This window comes from Triticum urartu, chromosome 2 (assembly GCF_003073215.2).
Source record: "Triticum urartu cultivar G1812 chromosome 2, Tu2.1, whole genome shotgun sequence".
Classification (NCBI taxonomy): Eukaryota; Viridiplantae; Streptophyta; class Magnoliopsida; order Poales; family Poaceae; genus Triticum; species Triticum urartu.
The window spans coordinates 423,021,490-423,044,812 of NC_053023.1; the positions used below are offsets into that span (position 1 = coordinate 423,021,490).

Consider the following 23,323-nt stretch of genomic DNA (forward strand, 5'->3'; position numbering starts at 1 on the left):
GAATTGAAAAAGAACGAATAAAAGATAACGAATCACCGGGAAGAATTTGCAAAAGAACGAAGATGCTTGAGAGAATTTATATACAAGAGAACGAAGAGATCACGAACTGATTAGAGATCACTTGAACGAAGCACCGGTAAGATTTGGAGAACCATCGCTGAAAGTTGTGAATGAATAACCCTGAATTGATGAACTCCGGATAACAAACTGGGAATACTCTTAAATTGCTCCGGATGGGTGAAAAGAATTCCCACAATCGAAATAATTATGAGAGGATGGCAACAAGCTAGAATTACGAGTCTTGAAGAGACAAGAACAAGATTGGGAGAAAAAAAACTTCTTCGGTCTTCACATGATGAGAAACACACTAAATTGTTGAGATACTCCGGGATGAAAAATGGAAGGTTGAGCCAACGATGAAAAGATTTTGAAAGATTTTAGAGGAGGACATTTGACTGATGGCAATTCATTCTTACGTCAAAACTTCGAAAAGAATTTTTAAGGATATCTCTGGGAAATAAGAAGAGTCAGGTAAGATCCTGGGAAAAGACCTGTGGGTTAGGGCCCACTCAAAAGAACACCGTTGAAATGATTTACTTGAAAAGAGATATTGCACCGGTAGAATTAAAAGGCTTGAATGGGATAAACATCCTCAAAATAGGATTAACGGATCTTGAATGACAAGACGATCCTTCTGAGATATCTTCAGCACTCCGGAACAATTGAATAGCGAGAGGTGAATGATAAAGAGGTGCACCGGTAAGAAAAGGTATTGAAATACGGAAAAGAATATGATCAACACCGAAAGCTTGAATTGAATCCACCAGAGAAGAAAACGATTGAAGAGTGACGAACTTGACGCTCCGTTAGAATCTTCCTGATAAACACCGGATAAGAATATTGACGGAGAAGGAATGGAGAGGCTTTCCATCAATAAAGGATACTTGGAAAAAAAATCTGAGCCCTTAAAGAAAAAAGGGGAGGGAGGGGGGGAAAAACAAAGACAATTTGGAGACGGAAGAAATAACACCGTTGAGAAGAAGAGATAATTGATCTTACTGATGTTGAAATGATCAGATCCACTTGAAGAGAAAAACACGCCGGTTGAAAAGGATTGACAAAGCAATCTTGATGATCAAGAAGGATTGGTATTCACATAGAAATATGAGAACAACATTTAGGAAAAGGTATGGAATCAACATTTGACTTCGAAGCAACTCGAATACCACAACTCAAAACAAAACAAAGAATTGGCTTGCAAAATAAGCCGGAACAAACATATGATAGAGATTTCGTCCGAAGTTTTTGTGGTGGGGCCTACACGGGCTCGATCGTACAGCACCATCATGTACAAGGCAGTGCACATGACATACGAAGCGTCCCCGAGTCGGCATAGCCAAGGACTCTTTAAGACACAACGAGAATACTGTAAAACCGACCGTGAATAGGCGGACCACTAGACGTCGAACCCCAATTTCATATCATACATCTATCGGAAAGATATCCTAAGAGCTACTTGAATTCCCACCTATGAAACTCCCGAACCTTTCCGGTTATGCAATCAGGTGTTGGGGATACAGGGGAAGCATAATATCTCACCCAATTCTAGCAAATCCTACATCCAGCTGTATCCATCCTTCAACACATAACCAAGAAACCTTCGGAAATCGTCTACCTCAACCTTCGAAAAGCATCTGTTATACAAGTTATGGCGATACTCCCGAACTCCCGCCCCAGTACTGGGTGGCGTCGAGGTTATCTCACCAACGAACTGCATAAAAGAGATTTTCGATGTCGGCGTACTAAACTCAGGTATTCCAGAACTGCAACGATAAAATTATGACGACAACACCTCAGAGCTCAACTCCCCGGGACACTTCCACAAAACCCCTGACAGGAGGCACCAAGACAATGTTCTCATCATAAGCCATCGGAACGATTCCAAGATACCCGCGTGATCCTAAAAAAAAATTTAGTGAAATTTCAGAAGAGAAGAGTCAAAACTCTACGTCGGGATGCCTTACCAGAGCGATGAAGGGACTGAGGAGTAAAAAGAATTCCTAAACTCTCCGATATATAATTCAGTGAGGCTTTCCGTGAGCATCACATCCCAGAAGGTCTCATAGATCGCAAGAGGGAAGAGTTCTGCAATTTCACCCAAGGAAGACTGACTGTGGATGCATATAGTCGTGAATTTGGGAATCTGGCACGATATGCTCCTGAAGAGGTATCCACCGACGCTAAGAAGCAGGCAAGGTTCCGCAAGGGACTTAGCCCTGAGCTTTGCCGCGATCTTTGTCTGCACGAGTGCACCTCCTTTCAGAAGTTGGTCAATAAAGCCATCAGTGCTGAGACAGGCCAGTCTGACTATGACGCTTCACGCAAGCACTCTCATGATTTTGGCTCTTCATCCGGCTCTGGATCTCAGAAGCGCCGGGTGTGGATTCCAAGCACGGCACTACCACCCAGGTTCATTCCGAGGCCATCCTTTGAGGCGCCTCGCCCCAACCAGCAATTTGCACCGTCCAAGCCCTATGGTGGCCCCGCTGCCAATGCTGCTCCACGCCCCAATGTTGTGACATGTTTCAAGTGTGGAGAGCCGGGTCACTATAGTCGAGAGTGTCCCTAGAACAACAACCCCAATCATTCTGGAAAGTCCGTTGGCCGTGGTAAGCCAGCAGGAAAGACATTCTACGCCAAGCCGGTCACCACTGCACGTGGCCATGTCAACTATGTCTCAGCCGAGGAGGCTCATGAGGATCCTAACGTCGTCCTTGGTATGCTCCTTGTTAATTGCCATCCGGCATCTGTTCTTTTCGATACTGGAGCATCTCATTCATTCATATCCGAGAACTATGCTCGATTGCATAACACGACATTCTGTGACATGCCCATTTCCATGGTAATTCAATCTCCGAGTTCCAAATGGCAAACTTCTAGAGTAAGCCATGGGAACGAAATTCTTGTCGATAGACTTGTCTTCCTGGCATCCTTAATAGCTCTCAAGTCCTCGGACATAAACATCATCTTGGGTATGGACTGGATGTCAGCTCATTACGCTAAGATTGATTGTGCCACTAGAACCGTTCAACTTACTCACCCATCGGGCAAGACAGTCAATGTCTTAACTCGAGTGGCCAAGCACCAGCTTTACTCCCTAAATGCCAACCCCCTTCCAGACCTTGAAGATATTCCGGTAGTCCGGGACTTTCTGGATGTCTTTCTAGAAGAACTGCCAGGTGTTCCACCTGACAGGGATGTCGAGTTTGTGATAGACCTTGTTCCAGGAACCATTCCAATTTCTAGAAAACCCTATAAGATGGCACCCTTAGAACTAGCCGAGCTTAAGAACCAACTCGATGAGTCCTTGAAAAAGGGTTTCATCCGTCCTAGTTCCTCTCCTTGGGCTTGCCCCGTCCTCTTCGTCAAGAAGAAGGATGGAACGGATCAGATGGTTGTAGATTACCGACCTGTCAACTTGGTCACTATCAAGAATAAGTATCCGCTTCCCAGGATCAACGATCTGTATGATCAGCTCACTGGATCCTCAGTCTTTTCCAAGATGGATTTGAGGTTGGGCTACCATCAAATCAAAATCAGAAACGGGGACATTCCCAAAACGGCCTTCGTTACTCGTTATGGCCAATACGAATACACCGTTATGTCCTTCGGTTTAACCAATGCCCTAGCCACCTTCTCTCAATTAATGAACTCGGTATTCATGGAGTATTTGGATAAATTCGCCGTAGTTTACCTCGATGACATACTCATCTACTCCAAGAATGAAGAGGAACATGCCAAACATCTAAGGCTGGTGTTGACGAAACTTCGAGAGCATCGCCTTTATGCCAAATTCTCCAAGTGTGAATTTTGGTTGCCAGAAGTGACCTATTTAGGCCATGTAATCTCTGTTAAGGGTATTGCTGTCAATCCCGAGCGAGTTCAAGCCGTCCTTGATTGGACTCCACCTAATACGGTCAAGCAAGTTCGGAGCTTCCTTGGCTTAGCGAGCTACTGTCGCCGCTTCGTCGAGAATTTCTCCAAGGTTGCTAAACCCCTAACTAAACTCCTCAAGAAAGATAAAAAGTTCGAGTGGACCCCATAGTGCGAGTTCAGCTTTCAGGAACTGAAAAGACGCCTGACATCTGCTCCCGTACTGGTACCACCAGATTTCTCCAAGGACTTTATTATCTATTGCGACGCCTTGCGACAAGGACTAGGTTGCATACTCATGCAAGATCGTCAGGTAATTACCTATGCTTCACGGCAATTACACCCACATGAGGAAAATTATCCCACACATGATCTAGAGCTTGCAGCTGTAGTCCATGCACTCAAAACTTGGCGACATTACCTTCTCGGTAATCGTTGCAAGATCTTCACCGATCACCAAAGTTTGAAATATATCTTCACCCAACCGGATTTGAATCTCAGACAACGATGTTGGGTCGATTTGATCTCGGATTACGACTTAGGAATAACTTACACCCCGGGCAAAGCCAATGTCATGGCTGATGCACTAGGTCGTAAATCCTATTGTAACAACCTGATGTTACAACAAAGTCAACCACTTCTCCATGAGGAATTTCGTAAGCTTAATCTTCACATTGTTCCTCGAGGATTCCTATCCACCCTGGTGGCGAAACCTACCCTTACGGATCAGATCATCAAGGCACAGAAGGTAGATCCGGGAATCTCCCGTATTAAGAGAAACATTAAGAAAGGAGTCGCGAATTGTTTCTCCGTTGATGATCAAGGTGTCGTATACTTTGGAAACCGCTTAGTGGTTCCCAAGGCACGAAACCTGAGGCGTCTGATCCTTAAGGAAGCTCATGAATCCCCTCTCACCATTCATCCCGGTAGTACTAAAATGTATCAAGACCTATGCCAGAGGTTTTGGTGGACTATGATGAAGAGAGAAATCGCTCAATACATTGCTAATTGCGACGTCTGTCGTCGTGTTAAAGCAGAGCATCAACGGCCTGCTGGCACCCTTCAACCTTTGGCTATTCCTGAGTGGAAATGGGATAAAACCAGTATGGATTTCATTACTGGGTTTCCCAGGACCAAGAGAGGGAATAATGCCATCTTCGTCGTGATCGACCGTCTTTCCAAAGTAGCCCACTTTCTACCTATTCGTGAGAGTATCACCGCTAGCCAGCTAGCTGATTTATACATCTCCCGAATAGTATCTCTTCATGGTGTCCCATTGGAAATTAACTCAGACCGTGGGAGTCTCTTCACCTCTCGATTTTGGGAAAGTTTCCAAAATGCTATGGGAACTCGTCTCTCTTTTAGCACCGCCTTCCATCCTCAATCAAGTGGTCAAGTAGAGCGAGTCAATCAAATTTTGGAAGATATGCTCCGAGCTTCTGTCATCTCATTCGGAATGGGTTGGGAGAAATGCCTTCCATTCGCGGAGTTTGCTTATAACAATAGTTATCAAGCTAGCTTGGGCAAAGCTCCTTTCGAAGTTCTCTATGGACGAAAATGTCGAACGCCTCTTAACTGGTCAGAAACCAGGGAAAGACAACTCTTTGGCTCGGATATGATCCAGGAAGCAGAAGAGCAGGTTCGCGTTATTCTTGAGAAATTGAAAACGGCCCAATCTCGCCAAAAGAGTCAATATGACCGCAAGCATAAGCCTATGTCTTATGAAGTTGGCGAGAAGGCTTACCTTCGGGTTACACCTTTAAAGGGAACCCATCGTTTCGGTATCAAAGGCAAATTGGCTCCTCGTTACATTGGACCCTTTCACATTCTTGACAAATGAGGAGAAGTTGCCTACCAATTGGAACTACCTTCGCATCTTTCCAGAGTTCACGATGTCTTCCACGTTTCTCAACTCAGGCGTTGCTTCGCGGATCCTATCCGTGGAGTGGACCACGAAACGCTTGATCTACAAGATAACCTCTCATATCGGGAATATCCCGTTCGTATCCTTGATCAAGCCGAGCGTACCACTCGACGCCATAATATCAAGTTTCTCAAGGTTCAATGGTCACACCATTCCGAGAAAGAAGCCACTTGGGAAAGGGTGGATCGTCTTCGACTCGAGTACCCCACCTTCTTCCCGGAGGATCCTAAATCTCGGGACGAGATTCTTTTGAGTGGGGGTGAGTTGTCACATCCCTGCTTTTAGTCATGCATTAGGATTGGATGAACATGTGCATCATGTTTAAATTTCTTTTAAACTTGAAATGGGGCCTAATCAACCCCAACACCCCCCCTGAAAATGCTATTTTCCAACAATTGGAATTTCAATGAACCCAAGATGCCCTTCATAAAAGCCCACCATTTTTGGTCTTGACTAAAACCTCTGCCAAAAATGGTCTTGCAATTTATGGAGCCATTCTGGATTTTTGAACAAGCCATAAGTATTTGAATTTGGGCATTTTAAATGCTATAAATATTTTAAAGTGCTCAAATAATCTTGGAAGCATTTTTAGGCAGTTGAGAATATTCCCAAATGTGCCTCTGAATATTTCCAGAGTTTTTGGAAATGAAATAGTATTTATTCTATTTCAATACACAGAGCAGGAAATAAATAAAAGCAAAATAGAAAAGAGAGAGAGAGAGAGTTAGAGCTTACTCGGAAGCCCACCAGCCGGCCCACCTAGCTGGCCCGGCCCAGCAGCCGCTCCACGCAGCTACTTCGCCTAGCCAGCGAGGCGAGCAGGTGCTCAACGGCGAGCACAGGAGCTCGCCACACCCGCTCTCTGCCTGCCTGCCGTCGCCCGCGCTAGCGCGACGCCTCGAAGCGCCTCTGCGGCACCGCCCCGACCCCGTGGACACCTCACACGCGCCCCTACCTCTCTCCCTTGCTCTCTCCCATGATGGCCGACGCTGCCGTAGCCACACCGTCGCCATAGCCGTGCTCTCCGTCGTCTCCGTGCCACGCCACCGTGTCCAGGAGCTCCGCCGCCCTCCTCTCCGTCGAGCAGACCAAGCCCCGAGCGCTCGCTCGCCCTGGAGTTACCGCCTCGTCCTCGTCTTCGTTGATCGCCACCGGAGATCCCCTTCGCCGTCACCACTGCTCCAGCTCGTCCCCGACCTCGCCGTTTAGATCGTCGCAACCGCTGTGAGCTAAGCTACATTCCCATCCTCTCTGTTCTCGCTATCGTCCCCTGCATCGACTACACGAAGATCACCCGCACGCGCCGCCGCCCGCGTCGTCGCCGGTCATGCTCCGGTGACCATATGGTCCCGGGTTTGTGTCCAACGCACTCCCCGCATCGCGTAGGAGCTGTAGATGCTAGCGCCGCCCCGCCTAGGCCACTACAGCAACGAGCCCGAGCTCACCCGAGCTCCGGCGACCGCCAAGGTCGTCGCCGGCGTCGTTCTCGGCCTCCCCGAGCTCCACTTCCACCACCAAACGACGCGGCTCGCTTCCAGCTCCCCGTAGATGGTCTCGGCCACCCGTTTGGTCGCCGGAGACGCAAACCCGAGCCCCTCCGCCACGTCTATCATCGCCGGCGTCAAGCCGCCGGCGAGTTGACCACGTTTTGACCCGTCGACTAACGTGTGGACCCAAGTTGACTTCCCCCTGAGCCTATGATAGGTGGGGCCGACCTGTTAATTAGTTTAGGATTAGTATTAACTAACTTTAGTTAGTTTAGGTCACTGACATGTGGGCCCAGGCCCCACTGACAGTTAATTAGTACTAACTTAACTCTGTTAGTTAGCTGAGACACTGACAGACGGGGCCCACCAGTCAGGTTTGACTGGCCCTTGCGCCTTTGACTCGCTGACATCACAGTGATGCAGTGCTGACGCAATTATTCATTTTCTGGATTTATTTTTATATAGGAAATTCCAGGAAATAGCCAAAACTTCTAAAAATCGTAGAAAATCAACCATAGCTCCAAATCAAACAAATTATATATGAAAAATGATCAGAAAAATTCAATCTATCCATCTGTAATGGTTTCATGCATGACAAACCACTTTAACCTTGCTGTTTAGGTGAAACAAGCTAACACACTTATTATGCATAAGAACTTTAACTTCCATTTGAATCTTTGGTTCAAATGGACCCATTTCAACTTGTTTCACATTGCATTAGGCAGGACACATCATTTTGCCATGTCATAGCATGCATCATATTGTTGCATATTGTCATGTGTTGATTATGTTCTGTGTGTCCCTCGTGGTAGGTTCTGCCTCCGAGGATATCTCCGGGTATCCAACTGAAGGGCATTACCCTACTACCACTACATCAGGCAAGCAACCCATTGATCATTCCGATACAAACCCATGTTCTCGCTTCTGCTCTTGTTTACTGCATTAAGACAACGCGATTCAAACTGCTATGTGTTGCAGTAGTTGAACCCGCTTCCTTTGCATGACCTGTCATTGCCACAGTAACTAGATGAAACCCACTAGCATGTGTAGGAGTTGATTGAGCCATATTTGTGTTCCTACCATGCTATGCCTGCTATGCTTAGAGTTGTGTCAGGTCTGGTTCATCTGGGTGATGGGCTAGAGTGAAATGATTATGTCGGTAATGTGAGGGATGTGTTGAACATGATTTGGTAAAGGTATCGATGAGAGGCCATGTAGGAGTACATGGTGGGTTGTTTCATTGATGCCGTCCCTAAGAACTGAGATCTGTATGTGTGATTTAAGATTCAGTTACTACCATACATTGGGCCCGAAATCAATGGACCCTCTCGGCTTCTTAATCACCCTAGTACTCTGTCCAGGAGTTGCAAATAGTTTCTGGTGTTTGTAGGTTATGTGTTGGCGGCCGTGCGTAGCGCTGACCCTAGGGGTGGGCTATGTTGCGGTAGATACACCATGGTCGGGTATGCCGGGCGCCCGTTTGGCGTCTCGGGACCCTGTTCACATCGTTCGGGGCCGTATGTGGAAACCTCGGCCGGACACCCTGCGGATGGAACCTGGATAGGCAATAAACCTGGACTAGAGACTTAAGTGTTTAGGTAGGCCGTGGCCGACACCCTCATTGGGCTTCCGCTTGAAGGTTGCCGAGTACATGTCGTGTAAACGGCGGTAAGTGGTGAGAGCGTGTATGAATAAGTACACCCCTGCAGGGTTAACATCATCTATTCGAATAGCCGCGTCCGCGGTAAAGGACTACTTGGTTGCCTATACAGTTCATAGACAAGTTAATGGATACTACTAAAAGACTCAAGATAAGTGTGAGTACCGAGGATGGCCCTCTCGTAGGATGACGAGGAAGGATCCCGGGTGGAGTATTGTGTTGGTGAGTAGTGGACTCGTGTGCGAAAACTATTTTATTAGTGGAGTCTCGTAGGATAGCTTAGCGAAGAGTTAAAGCTGGCTTGCTGCAATAACTCCACCACCTTCTTGAGAATGAGCATGTATAGTAGGTTCTGATGTAAGACTTGCTGAGTACCTTTGTACTCATGTTTGCTTAATTACTGTTTTCAGACAACACCGCCCCCTCCGATGGGTTTTATGTAGATCTCGACGTCGATGAGTGACTTGCCACCCAGGTGGTGATCCTGGCCATGGAGGGCCCTATGTAGATAGACAGGCTTCGAGAGGCCTTCTTTCTTTCTAGTGTCTGTACTCAGACTATTTGCTTCCGCATGTGCTTGTATGCTTGTATGACTTGAGTGTCGGGTCATGTGACCCCTACCTGTATGAACATGTTATGTATGGCTCTTTGGAGCCTTTAAATAAAGTACTTGAGTTGTAGAGTTTTGTTGTGATGCCATGTTGTATTTGCACATATCGAGCATATTGTGTGTATGATTGAAATGCTTGGTATGTGTGGGATCCGACAATCTAGTTGTTTATCCTTGGCAGCCTTTCTTATGGGGAAATGTAGTCTAGTGCTCCTCGAGCCATAGTAGTCCACTACAGCCCGGTTCACCGGAGTCCTGCTAGTCCAGCACTACTGCTCAGGACACTTGACTGGCCGGCATGTGTTTCACTTCGTTCCTATGTCTGTCCCTTCGGGGAAATGTCACGCGGTGACTTCCGGAGTCCTGCCTAGCCTGCTACAGCCCGGGTTCCCCGGAGTCCTGTTAGCCCAGTGCTACAGCCCGGATTCATACGCTGATGACCGACATGCTTGATGTGATTCACGTATGCATGTCTCCATAGGTCTGTGCCGCTTTGGGTTCACGACTAGCCATGTCGGCCCGGGTTCTCTGTCATATGGATGCTAGCGACACTATCATATACGTGAGCCAAAAGGCGTAAACGGTCCCGGGCCATGGTAAGGCGACACCCGTGGGGATACCGTGCGTGAGGCCGCAATGTGATATGAGGTGTTACCGGCTAGATCGATGTGACTTGGAATCGGGGTCCTGACAAGCAGTACACGGGAGTCGAGCGGACCACCAGGCGAGCACGCCGAATCGAGTCGGGGCGGACCCGAGCCCCACCTACTGCCCGCCAATGGCGGATAGGCGACACGTGGGCACAAATCCGAGCCTCCATTCGCAGCTGCGGGGAGCTACCGCTGGTATAAATCCCTTGCCTCGCCCGATCCTTGACCTAGATATTGCCTTCTCCCACTTCTGGGCAGCGGCGGAAAACCCTAGACCCAGGAAAACGGAGTCGTTCGAGTGGTGGGAGGGCAAGGTGGGCGGAGATCCCCGTTCGTTTGCGGCGGTCGCCGCATCACCCACCATGGCGGTGGATGCGGGGCAGGATTTCCGCGGGGGGCGCGGAGGAGCAGGCGCGGGCCGTGCGGGCCGCGGGGCGGGGCAGATCACCGGCCGCGGCGTCGGCCGTGGAGGAGAGCGCAACAAGTTCTCGTGGAGGCGCGAGGCTAGTGGCGGATCTTCCTCATCCAACACCGCAACGGCCTCGGGGGACTCATCGCGCTGGGACGAAGCTGCGGCAACGAAGCACCACGAGATCCAGGACGGCGGGATATGGGTGGAGAAGAGCCAGGCGGGCACGGGTTCGGACGACACCATGGCTGGGAAGCAGATGGCATCTCCGCAGCATCGTCCTCAGGGGAAAAACCCTGCGCAGGTGCCTTCCTCCAAAAAACCAGGGGCCTATCCTATCTGCAAATCTTATGATCATACTCCTATTCGTTGTCCTCAAGCATTCTGTGAAAGATGCAGCAAGTTGGGTCACCTAGCCTCTGTGTGTGTGGAATTTCTGCCTTGGGAATGTGTAGCCCTGATGTGTGCTTTTCAGTCTAAGGGTCAGGGATTTTACTTCATTCATGATTCATGCACAGCAAACCAACAGAAAGAGAAAACTCACAACATTATGATCACCATTGTTGAGGGGGAGACATCCACTCGACAAATGGAGCTAGATCTGAATGATTATCTGGCTACGGGCTGGCGTTGTTCAGCACACGCTATAGGCCCAGGGGTGTTTGTGGTGTGTTTCCCTAATCCTAGAGCTGTTGCACAGATCTGTTATGTGGGGAAAGTAACTCTGAAAACTAGTGGGGCTGTCATTCACGCCAAGCAGTGGTCATCGGCCATTGGGGCAAAAGGGGTGATGGAAGTAGCTTGGGTGAGGATTATCGATGTCCCGCTAGATAAGAGAAGCGAGAGAAACCTTGCTTATGTTGCATCGTTAGTGGGGGGTTCCGCTGGAGATTGATGCTGCTACGCTGCACCGCCCATCCTCTGCTCGGGTGCGGTTGGGGTGCAGAAATGTTGATGCAATACATGTGGTTGCGGAAGCTGTTCTGGGTGGAAATTTTTATGATTTCTTTTATGAAGTTGATCAAGTTCTGGTGAGAGATCCTGATAGAGAAAAAATGCAGTTCATATATCATCTGGTTATGAGAACAAAAACAACATCGGATCTACCTCTCAGTCGAACCCCGGAGCTACGCAGGGCGGTTTACCTACTGGGCTTGGGGGGAAATCTCCTCCCATTCCCCATGGGAGGAAAACTGACCCCATTCAGGATTCGCAGGAGAGTGTAGAATCGGATGAGTCACTGCATACTACTTTATTCCTGGAAACCATGGCTCAAGAGCTAGAGCGTGGGGAAAAAGTAAGTATGTGTGGTGAAAGATTTACTAAGGTTTTATGTGTGAACGAGAAGAAATCGTATTCTGATGTGGTTAAACATATGCCTCAGGTGGTGGAGGTGGATACCATCAATGACGCGAATCTGAAAGTTATCACTGATTATATGGTCGAGACCCCTAAAACTAGAGTGGAAAATGCAGTGATCCCTACACCCCCACTAGTTACTGAAGAGAATTTTCGTTTCAGCCTACGCAATGTGCAGAACAAGATGGAGAAGATAGAAGAGAAAGCTATGGCAGTAGCTAAGAAGAGAGACATAGAAGGTACTCCCAAAAACCCCAACTCTTTCGATGCTTTAAATAATTCTGAGCTTATTATTACAGCTATTAAGATGGGTGTGAATATTCCTGATGCTGATTTTGAGAGTGTGGATATTATTAGGGAGCTGGAGAAATGTAGAAATAAGGATAGTATGAATGATAATCATATTAATCCTACGGTTGGGGTGGGGGGAGGGGCCATGATTCTAACCAATGCTAAAGGAGATCAGACTCTTCTAAATATGAACTGGGGGAGGAGAATGATGTTGATGATGATAAATTTACTACTGTTCGGTCTAGAAAGAAAAAAGAAAGAAAGGTTAATGTGGTCATTGCTAGACCTATAACCAGAAGTCAAAAAGAAGAGGTTTCCTTACAGAATGACAATGGTAACTCTACTCAGCTTCCTAGTAGAGCTACCAGGAGGGGGGGCAAAAGGAAAAAATGAATGTCATATTTTGGAATTGCAGAGGGGCGGGTAAAAAAGGGATGGCCACCTGCTTCTCTGATATTATTAGAGATCATTCCCTAGACTTCATTGGCCTTCAAGAAACTAAGAAAGCTAACTTTACCCCCAAATATTTGAGAAAGATTGATCCCTTTGAGAGATTTAACTGGAACTGGGTACCCTCTGTTGGCAAATCAGGTGGTATCCTATGTGGCATCAAAAAAGAAACCTTAGATGTTGTTTCCTGGACAAGGGGAAAATACCTCCTTCAAGCTAATATTTTTGATGTTAAAAACAAACGCACGTGGGACATCATAGTTGTATATGGGGCTCCACAAGAGAATAATAAAGAAGAATTCCTTGAAGAATTAAGTGGGTTTTGCTCACAGGTTAGATTGCCTTACATTGTGGGGGTGATTTCAACATTCTCAGAGAAAGTGGTGAGAAAAACAAGCACCTAATTCGCTCTCGCTATGTGGATAAGTTCAATGATGTTATCCATTCTTTAAATCTGCGAGAAATAGATATGGGGGGAGGTAAATATACCTGGACGAACAGTCAAAAGCATCCTACGTTAGAGAAGCTGGATAGAATCTTGATGAGCTATGATTGGGAGGATATTTTTCCCCTTGTTTCAGTTCACAAATTGGTTAGGGATGTGTCTGATCACAACTCGCTGCTTCTATCCACAAGTCCTATGAAGATCAGTCCCCTTCATAATCGTGAATTTCGCTTCGAGCTTAGTTGGTTGAAGAATGAGGATTTTTATATTAAAGCCAAAGACATTTGGGAGCAGCCGGTTAACGCTAGCGATCCAATCAATATCCTCAACATTAAACTGAAACGTCTTAAGAAATACTTTAAGGGTTGGGGTTCTCACTCTTTTGGTCACGCCCGAAAGAGAAAAAAAGAGATCAAAAAGAAATTAGAGGAGATGGAGAAGATAGAAGAAGTGGAACCTCTAACACCTGAGTTGTATGAAAAAAGAACCACCCTATGTGCTAAGATGAATGATATCCTTGTTGATGAAGAACTCTTTTGGCTTCAACATTCGAATGAACGTTGGTTGCTAAAAGGAGATCAGGACACGGCTTTTTACCATCGTGTTGCGAATGGTAAAAAAAGGAAAAACACCATACATTCCCTCACTGATGGAGAGGTGGTGATTGAGGGCACAAAAGATCTCCTAACCCATGCTACCTCCTATTATAAAGAGTTGTTTGGACCGGCCAGAGGAAATATATTCCATCTATCCCCTGATACCTGGGCTGAGGGGGAAAATCTTACTAGTGAAGATAACACCCTACTCACTAGTGAGTTTACGGAGGAGGAAGTTAAAAAGGCTCTGTTTAGTATGGAGAGCAACAGAGCCCCTGGACCGGATAACATCCCAGTTGATTTTTACAAACACTGTTGGGATTTTGTAAAGGGAGATCTAATGCGGCTTTTCAAAGCTTTCCATGAAAACACCTTAGACATTACGCACCTAAACTATGGTGTGATCACTCTGATCCCTAAAATGAATGGAGCTAAAAAAATTCAGCAATACCGCCCCATATGCTTACTTAGATGCCCCTATAAACTCATCACCAAGGTTCTGGATAACAGGGTCGCTGTTTATGTTGATAAGCTAATCAGTCGACATCAAAATGCATTCATTAAGCATAGAAACATAATGGATGGGATCCTTACACTACATGAGGTGTTGCATCATGCACATGTCAAGAAAAAAGTTGGGGTGGTCTTGAAGTTGGACTTTGAAAAAGCCTACGACAAGATAAACTGGGACTTCCTCCTTGAGTGCCATCGGAACCATGGTTTTGGGCCAACCTGGTGCGGGTGGATTAAAAAAAATTACACGACGGCATTGTGAGTATTAAACTAAACAATGAGGTGGGACCCTACTTCCAAAGCTATAAAGGGGTCCGTCAAGGTGACCCCCACTCTCCGTTCCTGTTCAATCTAGCTGTTGAGACCCTTTCGAAGATGATACGTAATGCCCAAAAGGAAAAGCTCTTAATTGGACTTGCCCCTGACTTGATTGAAGGGGGAGTAGCTATCCTTCAGTATGCATATGACACGGTCATTTGTTTTGAACATGATAAGAATGCTGCTGTAAACCTGAAACTTCTTTTATACATGTTCGAACTTATGTCTGGGTTAAAGATCAACTTCCTTAAAAGTGAGGTGCTTTGTGTAGGGGGGATGAGGACACACTGGCGTTTTATGTGGATCTGTTCAACTGTAAAATTGGGCATTTTCCTATGAAATATCTGGGAGTGCCAGTTAGCTTCTCTACACTGCGTGTCCTTGAATGGGATTTCATGGACGAACGATTCCTAAAATGCTTTGAGGCCTGGATTGGGAATGTAGCTTCCTCGGGAGGGAGGCTTATTCTGCTTAACTCCTCGCTCACGAGCATTGTATACTACTATATGGCTATGTTTCTTCTTCCGAAGACGGTGGTAGTAAAACTAGACAAACACCGTAAACGATTTTTTGGCAAGAATATGAAGGGCGAAAACGGTACCATTTGGTAAGGTGGTCCAGAATATGCAGATCGAAAAATAAAGGGGGCCTAGGAGTGAAAGATTTGCATAAACAAAATGTTAGCCTCCTCACCAAGTGGTGGTGGAAATTAGAGAACCAACAGGGGCTGTGGCAGGAGGTTATATGGGCCAAGTATTTCAAAAAAGACACGGTTGCCTCAGTGAAAAGTAAATTTGGTGATTCCCCTATATGGAAAGCCATTATGGAAGTTAAATAGAATTACTTTGCGGGGAGAAAAGTAATCCTTAATTCAGGCAACTTGGTCAGATTGTGGGTTGATCCTGTGGATAATGTGCCCCTTTGCGTGATAAGTTTCCTGTGTTATACAATATATGCAACTATCAAGAAATCACAGCCTCAGATTTTAGAAAAGGAGTTGATGGGGACTTTTTTAGAAGGAGACTTCACACGCCTCTAGTGGAGCAATGGAGGGAACTGGGGACGGTGGTGGACTCCTGGCCTCAATCAAATATGCCAGATGAGGTTACATGGGCTTTGGGGAAGAAGAAGAAATTCACAACCAAATCTATTTATGAATACCTAGAAAAAAATGTGAGGGGGTGTGACAACAAATGGGTATGGGCATCCAAGATTCCCTTAAAAATCCAAATCTTCCTCTGGCAACTTTTTCAAGATGTCGTTCTCACTAGAGATGTGATGAACAGAAGGAAATGGGCGGGCAACCCTACATGCTCGTTTTGCAACGAAAGAGAAACCTCTCAACATCTTTTCTTCACATGCCCTATGGCTAGGGTGATGTGGAGAACCGTTGGGTGTGTCCTGGGTACGGATCGATGCCCAAAAAATATATGGCAATATTTTGCTTGGTGCTACATGTTCCTTCCTGATGGGGAAAAATTCTATACTTTTGGCTTGGCAGCTATGTGCTGGGCCTTGTGGAACTGTCGTAACAAAGTAACATTTGAGGCCAAACAGATGAGGTCTCCTTTTGAGGTTCTGTACTCAGCTTGTGGGTATTTGGATTACTGGGCAGGACTAATGAATGGAGATGATCGCGAGACCATGGAGCACGGAGCCAAAATGCTGAAGACCAACGCGTCGACCCTGATGCGTATCTGTGCGGCGCCAGGAGATGCAAGACAAGGATGATTCAGACGTGAGGGAAGCAGAGAGACATGGTTATATGCAGTATTTGGTCGTTCCGTGTGCATCGCTAGTGTTATCTTTGTGTCTATTTGCTAAACTTCAGTGTCCTTTGTGGCTCCTGCGCGAGCTTGTGTCTGAGCCTCCTGTGGCTAGTGTGATCCTAGACTGTGGTTGCTTTTGGGTTGGTGATGTTGGTTCTGGCGGTCTCACTGGGTTTTTGCCCCATGATAGGCTGCTCGATGACGAGTGTCTATTGTGGGTTTCCCAGTGTTTCCTTATAGTTCAACAAACTTTGTATTTCCGTTATGAAAGTAATGAAAAGGGGTTATATGCCCGGCTAAAAAAAAGCAAAACTCCCAATGGCCGAACAGGCGGCGATGCCCGCCGGGATCGACCCGCGCAGCAGATTCTGCGGGGCCACACGGACCTTCCACAACGTCCGCTGCAGCTCAGCGGGCGCGCTGCCGCCAGAATCACTCCCGGTCACGGGCGCGGTGTTAGACTGTATATACATAGTCTTGTATAGGCCTTGTATTGTACCTCTTGGTACATCTATATAATGAGATAGCTACACCCCGTTTTAGGGTGTCGAGCCAGTTTCCCAAACCCTATGTTTTACATGGTATCAGATTAGGTTACGATGCCTTCCGCTGCACCACCTCTCGCCGCCGCCGCGCCGGCCCTCGCCCCGATGTCGCCCTTCATGGCCTCCTGCCCCCTCGCGACGACGTATGGTGCCGTGCCGCCGCCGCCCACTTCCCCGTAGGCTTCGGGGTCTCCGGACGCTCCAATCGTCCCGACCGAGCCCGCGGCGCTGCCGGCCCCTGGCGGCCCTCCTCTGCCGAGTCCGCACCCGTGGTGCGGTGGTCCCGCGCCATCCTATGGTGCGCCCCCGCCGTCGTCATCCTTCTGGCCGGGGTCGGCCTATGCTGCGCCGCCGCCGCAACCCTACACGGCGGTGCCGCATCCGCCGCCACCGTACCACTACTACCAGGCGCCGCCGCCGTCCTATGGGGGCGCGGCCTCCTCATCGTACGGTGCCCCTGCTGCGGGTGCTTCGGCTGCTGCAGGTGCTGGCCCCTACGCCGCGCCGGGCACCTATGGTCCTCCTACAGCGCCCGGGCACGGCGCTTTGGCTGTCGCCTCTGCCGGGTCCTACTCCTCCCCTGGCGCCTATGCAATGGTCCCTCGTCTAGAGATGGCCCTGTCCATGGATCCCTATGCCCCACTGGCGCAGGCGTACACTGCTCAAACCGCGGCGCCGCCGCCGTTTTATTTCTCACACTTGTTGCCGGTGAAGCTCGCGCCGGACAACTACCTGTCATGGCGTGCTCAGGTCTTGCCTCTATTCCGCAGCCGCTACTTGGAGGGCTACGTCAACGGATCCATCCCATGCCCACCCTCTCACCATCCGGCATATCACACGTGGGTGGCGCAGGATCAGACTATTCTCTCCGCTATCCAGTCTTTGCTCACGCCGAGTGTTTCGTCGATGGTCATCTTCGCCGCTACGTCCAGGGAGGCGTGGGTGGCCCTCCACACTAGTTTCGCCTCTCAGTCTCAGGCGCGTGCGCACTCTATACGCACCGAGCTGGGTGAGACCAAGCTTGGCGATCTCAGCATCACGGAGTACTTCAACAAGATGACGAGCCTTGCCGACACCTTGGCCTCTGTTGGTCAGCCGCTTCAGGACGAGGACTTCACCACTTTTGTGCTTAACGGGCTTGATGATGATTATGACAATCTCATTGAGAATGTCCATGGTCGAGAGGATACGCTCCCGCGTCGTGATCTCTATGCGCGCCTCCTTGGGCGTGAGCAGCGCATCAAGGCGCGCTGTGTTTCCCCCAGCTTCGCCTCCGCCAACGCCGCCACACGCGGCAAACCTCAGAAGCTGGCCACATCAGGTGGCAAACCACCGGCTTCCTCATCGCAGGCCTCGCGGGGCAACGCGCCGACCATCACTGGAGGGAGTCGCCCAGTTGCTTGCTGTTCTAGTTGCGGTGCTCCTTAGGCTTGTCAGCTTTGTGGCATTGATCGTCACCTCACCTCTCGCTGCCACAGACGCTACAAGCAAGACTTCCTTATCCTTGGTAACAATGGAAAAGGGAATGATAAGCAGGCTGCAGCTGCTGTGACGGGGCACGAGCATGGGCGCACCCAGTCCTACTCTCTTGATCCGATGTGGTATATGGATACAGGAGCAACAAATCATCTCACCAGCGAGATGGGCAAGCTCTCCACTCAGGAACCATATCGTGGACATGATCAGGTGCACACCGCCAACGGAGCAGGTATGCGCATCTCCCATGTTGGTCAGACATCACTTCTTGCACACAATTTTTGCAGACTGCATCTTTCCAATGTCCTTCGAGTTCCCTCTGCTACGCGTAGTTTGTTGTCTATTCCTCAACTTACTCGTGATAACAATGTCCTTGCTGAGTTTCACCCTTTTTGTTTCTTTATCAAGGATCGGGACATGAGGGTCGTTCTGCTTAGTGGTCGTCTTCACCATGGCTTATATGCACTTGACGCACCACCTGCATCTCCTAAGCCGTCTTCTCCTCAGGTGTTCAGTGGTGTTCGTGTGTCGCCTACGCACTGGCATGCGCGCCTTGGTCACCCTGCTGCTCCTATAGTTAGTCATGTGCTGCATCGCCATGAACTACCAGTTGTATCCAATAAAAGTGCTGAAACTATCTGTGATGCCTGTCAGCAGGGCAAGAGTCACCAACTACCTTTTTCAGAGTCTAGTCGTGTTGTGAAACATCCTCTTGAGCTTGTGTTTTCTGATGTATGGGGTCATGCCCAAACGTCTGTTAGTGGTCACAACTATTATGTCAGTTTCATTGATGCTTATAGTCGGTTTACTTGGCTATATCTTATCAAGCGTAAATCTGATGTGTTTGATGTTTTTATTCAGTTCCAAGCACATGTTGAGCGTCTCCTTAAGCACAAAATTATTCATGTTCAATCCGACTGGGGGGGGGGGGTGAATATCACAACCTCAACTCGTTTTTCAACAAGCTTGGGATCTCGCATCGTGTATCTTGTCCTCATACACATCAGCAAAACGGCACCGCTGAACGTAAGCATCGTCATCTTGTAGAGACTGGACTTACTTTACTAGCTCATGCCTCCGTCCCGTTTCGGTTCTAGAGTGATGCTTTTTCCACCGCCTGTTTCTTGATAAATAGGCTTCCCTCACGACTACTGAAAATGAAAACCCCTCTTGAACTCTTGCTCAATGATATCCCAGACTACACGTTTCTCAAAGTGTTTGGGTGCGCGTGTTGGCCGCACTTGCGGCCGTACAACAAGCATAAGTTAGAGTTTCGGTCTAAGAAGTGTGTCTTTCTTGGGTACAGTTCTCTCCATAAAGGGTACAAGTGTCTTCATGTTCCCACCAATCGTGTCTACATTTCTCGTGACGTTGTGTTTGATGAGAATGTGTTCCCGTTTCGTGCTCTTCCGAACCACTCTACCATTAGTTTACCACCTATGCACTCCGCTACACCTTCGCCTGATCAATTTGTGGATGTTGCAAATGCTCCTGTGTTGCTTCCTAACCATGCTGCAGGTATTGGACGTGGTGCCCGTCTTGAACTCCTGGATGATGAGGCTATGAACAACACTCACGATGGTCATGATGATCCGGTGCATGGCCCATGCATGGCGGGTCGTGCCCGCCAGTCCGATGCATCCGCAGCCGACCCGCGGGCGTCGGCAGCGCCCGCCTCGCCCGCGCCGCCGCTAGGCTCGCCCGCCCCGTCGCCTGGCTTGCCCGCCATGCCGCATGCGTCGCCCTTGCCTGGCCCAACGGCAGGTGGCCCAACAACCGCTGGCCCAGCGGCCACGGCAGCTACACCGGCCAGCCCCGCCTCGGCCACCTCGGATCCTCGCGAGCCGGCCTTGTCGTCGGCTGGGCTCGGCAGCCCCGTCTCGGCCACGTCGTCCGGCGCTGAGTCTGATGACTCTGGCTCCTCCAGCCCCGGATCGGTCTCACCTTCGTCTCCTGTGGCAAGCCCCGTGTTGCCGGCGCCGCCTGCTGTGGTCTCTCATCGACCACACACACGCAGCCGGTCTGGTGTTTTTTGCCCCAAGGAATGCACAGATGGGACTGTGGCGTGGCTTGCCGCATGTGTTGCTCATGCTGCTGCGGATCCGACGGCTGAGCCGCGTCATTTTCAGGCCGCATTGGGTATCCCTCACTGGCGTGCTGCGATGGAGCAGGAATTTCAGGCTTTGCTGAAAAATGGCACTTGGCAACTTGTTCCTCCGGTTTCTGGTCTCAACATCATTAACTCCAAGTGGGTGTTTAAAGTAAAACGACATGCAGATGGTTCGATTGAGCGCTATAAGGCACGGCTGGTTGTCAAGGGTTGCAACCAGAGGTATGGTCTTGATTATGAAGACACGTTCAGTCCAGTTATCAAGCCTACTACTATTCGTATCCTGCTGTCACTTGCTGTTACTCGTGGTTGGTATCTTCGTCAACTTGACGTACAAAATGCCTTCCTCCATGGAGTTCTTGATGAAGAGGTTTATATGCGTCAACCACTAGGCTTTGTTGATCCTACACGTCTGCATCATCTCTGTCGTCTGGTCAAGGCGTTGTATGGACTTAAACAGGCGCCTCGTGCGTGGCATGCACGTCTTGGTTCTGTTCTCCGGGCTCTTGGGTTTATTCCCTCCACTGCTGACACATCACTGTTCCTCCTTCAGCGTCCTGAGGTGACGATGTATCTATTGGTTTATATTGATGATATCATCCTTGTCAGTTCTTCTAATGCTGCTGCTGATCGCCTTGTGTTCGCATTGAGTGAGGAGTTTGCTGTCAAGGACTTGGGTGCTCTTCATTACTTCCTTGGTTTGGAGGTATCATGGTCCTCTACTGGGTTGACTCTGACTCAGAAAAAGTATTCTATGGATTTGTTGCGCCGTGTTGGGATGCTCAAATGCAAACATGCTATCACTCCGATGTCTGTGACTGGTCGGTTGTCTGCCCTTGATGGAGATCTTCTTTCTGCTGATGACATCACTGAGTATCGCAGTCTTGTTGGTGGTCTGCAATATCTCACTATCACCAGGCCTGATGTCTCTTATGCAGTCAACCGTGTGTGCCAGTACCTTCATGCACCTCGTACCACTCATCTCTCGACAGTTAAGCGCATCTTGCGATATGTCTCTTCCACTGCTTTGTATGGTCTGATTCTTCAGTCTGCACCGTCTTGTGAACTTTCGGCTTTCTCTGATGCGGATTGGGCTGGAAGTCCTGATGATCGACGATCCACGGGGGGATATGTAGTGTTCTTTGGTTCTAACTTGATCGCCTGGAATGCTCGCAAGCAAGCCACCGTGTCTCGTAGCAGTATTGAAGCTGGGTATAAAGCAGTTGCTGATGCTACCGCTGAGATCATATGGGTACAGTCCTTATTGCGGGAGTTGAGAATCTCTCCAGGTCATCCTCCAGTTCTGTGGTGTGATAACATTGGTGCTACATACCTTTCATCTAATCCGGTGTTTCATGCTAGGACGAAACACATTGAGGTTGACTATCATTTTGTTCGGGAACGTGTTGCACAAAGACTACTTTGTATCAAGTTCATCTCCTCAAAAGATCAACTTGCTGACATCTTCACGAAGCCTCTTCCACAACCACAATTTGTAGGCTGTAGGCGCAATCTTAACTTACTTTGTACTTCAGGCTATAGTTAAGATTGAGGGAGGGTGTTAGACTATATATACGTAGTCTTGTATAGGCCTTGTATTGTACCTCTTGGTACATCTATATAATGAGATAGCCACACCCCGTTTTAGGGTGTCGAGCCAGTTTCCCAAACCCTATGTTTTACACGCGGCCTACACCTTCTCGCTCCTCGCCTCCCCGATCGCCCTGCGCTTGTCGACGCTGCCACAGGCATTGTCGTCTCCTACCCGTCCTTCATCGCCTCCGCCCCGGGGACGCCGCCTTGGTCATCGCGCCCTCGCGCCTCGAGGTCCACGTGCTCCACTTCGCGCTCATGTCCATCGGCACTGTCGTGTCCCCCGCCAACCCGGCCTCAACCCCCCGAGGAGTACGCGCACCAGGTCGCCCTCTCTAGGCCCGTCGTCATGTTCGCCTCCCCCGAGGTCGCCGCCAAGCTGCCCGGCCACGTCCGGTGCGTCGTCTTCGGGTCCGATGCACAGGAGAGTCTGTCCTCTACACGCGCGAAGGCGGCTCCTCCGCCGGCCATCACGCTGCTCCCACTCCCCCTGTTCAACGTCTTCGGGTTCATGATGGTCCTGCGCTCCGTATCCATGGGGGACACGGCCGTGCTCATGGAGCGGTTCGACAGTTCGACTTCGATGCCACGCTGCGCGTGATCCTGCGGTACCGCGTCACGCTGCTGCCCGCGGCGCCGCCTGTCCTGGTGGTCATGATCAAGTCCAAGGAGGCACGCCACCACGACCTCTCCTCGCTCCTCGTCATCGCCGTCGGTGGCGCGCCCCTTGGCCGGGACGTCGCTGAGCACTGCGCCGCTGTCTTCACCAACGTTCAGATTGTTCAGGTTAAGCATGCGACTCCATGCAGGTTGCAGAATACTACTGAATCTTCCATGCAGGCCGGGCACGAGGAGGAGGGGTGAGGGGTGGGCGCTGCGGCCGGCGACGGCCAGCTAGGAGGATGGCCATTCGGCCGCAGCCGGTCCTCATGTCTAGGACGATGATTATGCATCTCTCTAGTCTAAATTTTCAGCCTGCTGTAGTTATTGATTTTCAGCCTATGCTTCTACTGTATTTGCTTGTTGAAATTTCAGCATTTTTGGATTGGTTTCTCTATCCCTCACCCCTCCACGGGAACAAACATGGATCAGAAACTACATACTCAGCACAAATCAGTTCATGGCGTCAAAGTCGAGGAAATCAACAAAAGTGCTCCAGGAAATGCCTATCTCATATGGCTGTTC

At 49.0% G+C, this 23,323-nt stretch overlaps 1 pseudogene; it reads left to right on the plus strand.

Moving 5' to 3' along the window:
- The first annotated feature begins 16,732 nt into the window (after nucleotides 1–16,732).
- LOC125541624 lies at nucleotides 16,733–23,002 on the plus strand (annotated as a pseudogene).
- The last annotated feature ends 321 nt before the right edge of the window (nucleotides 23,003–23,323 follow it).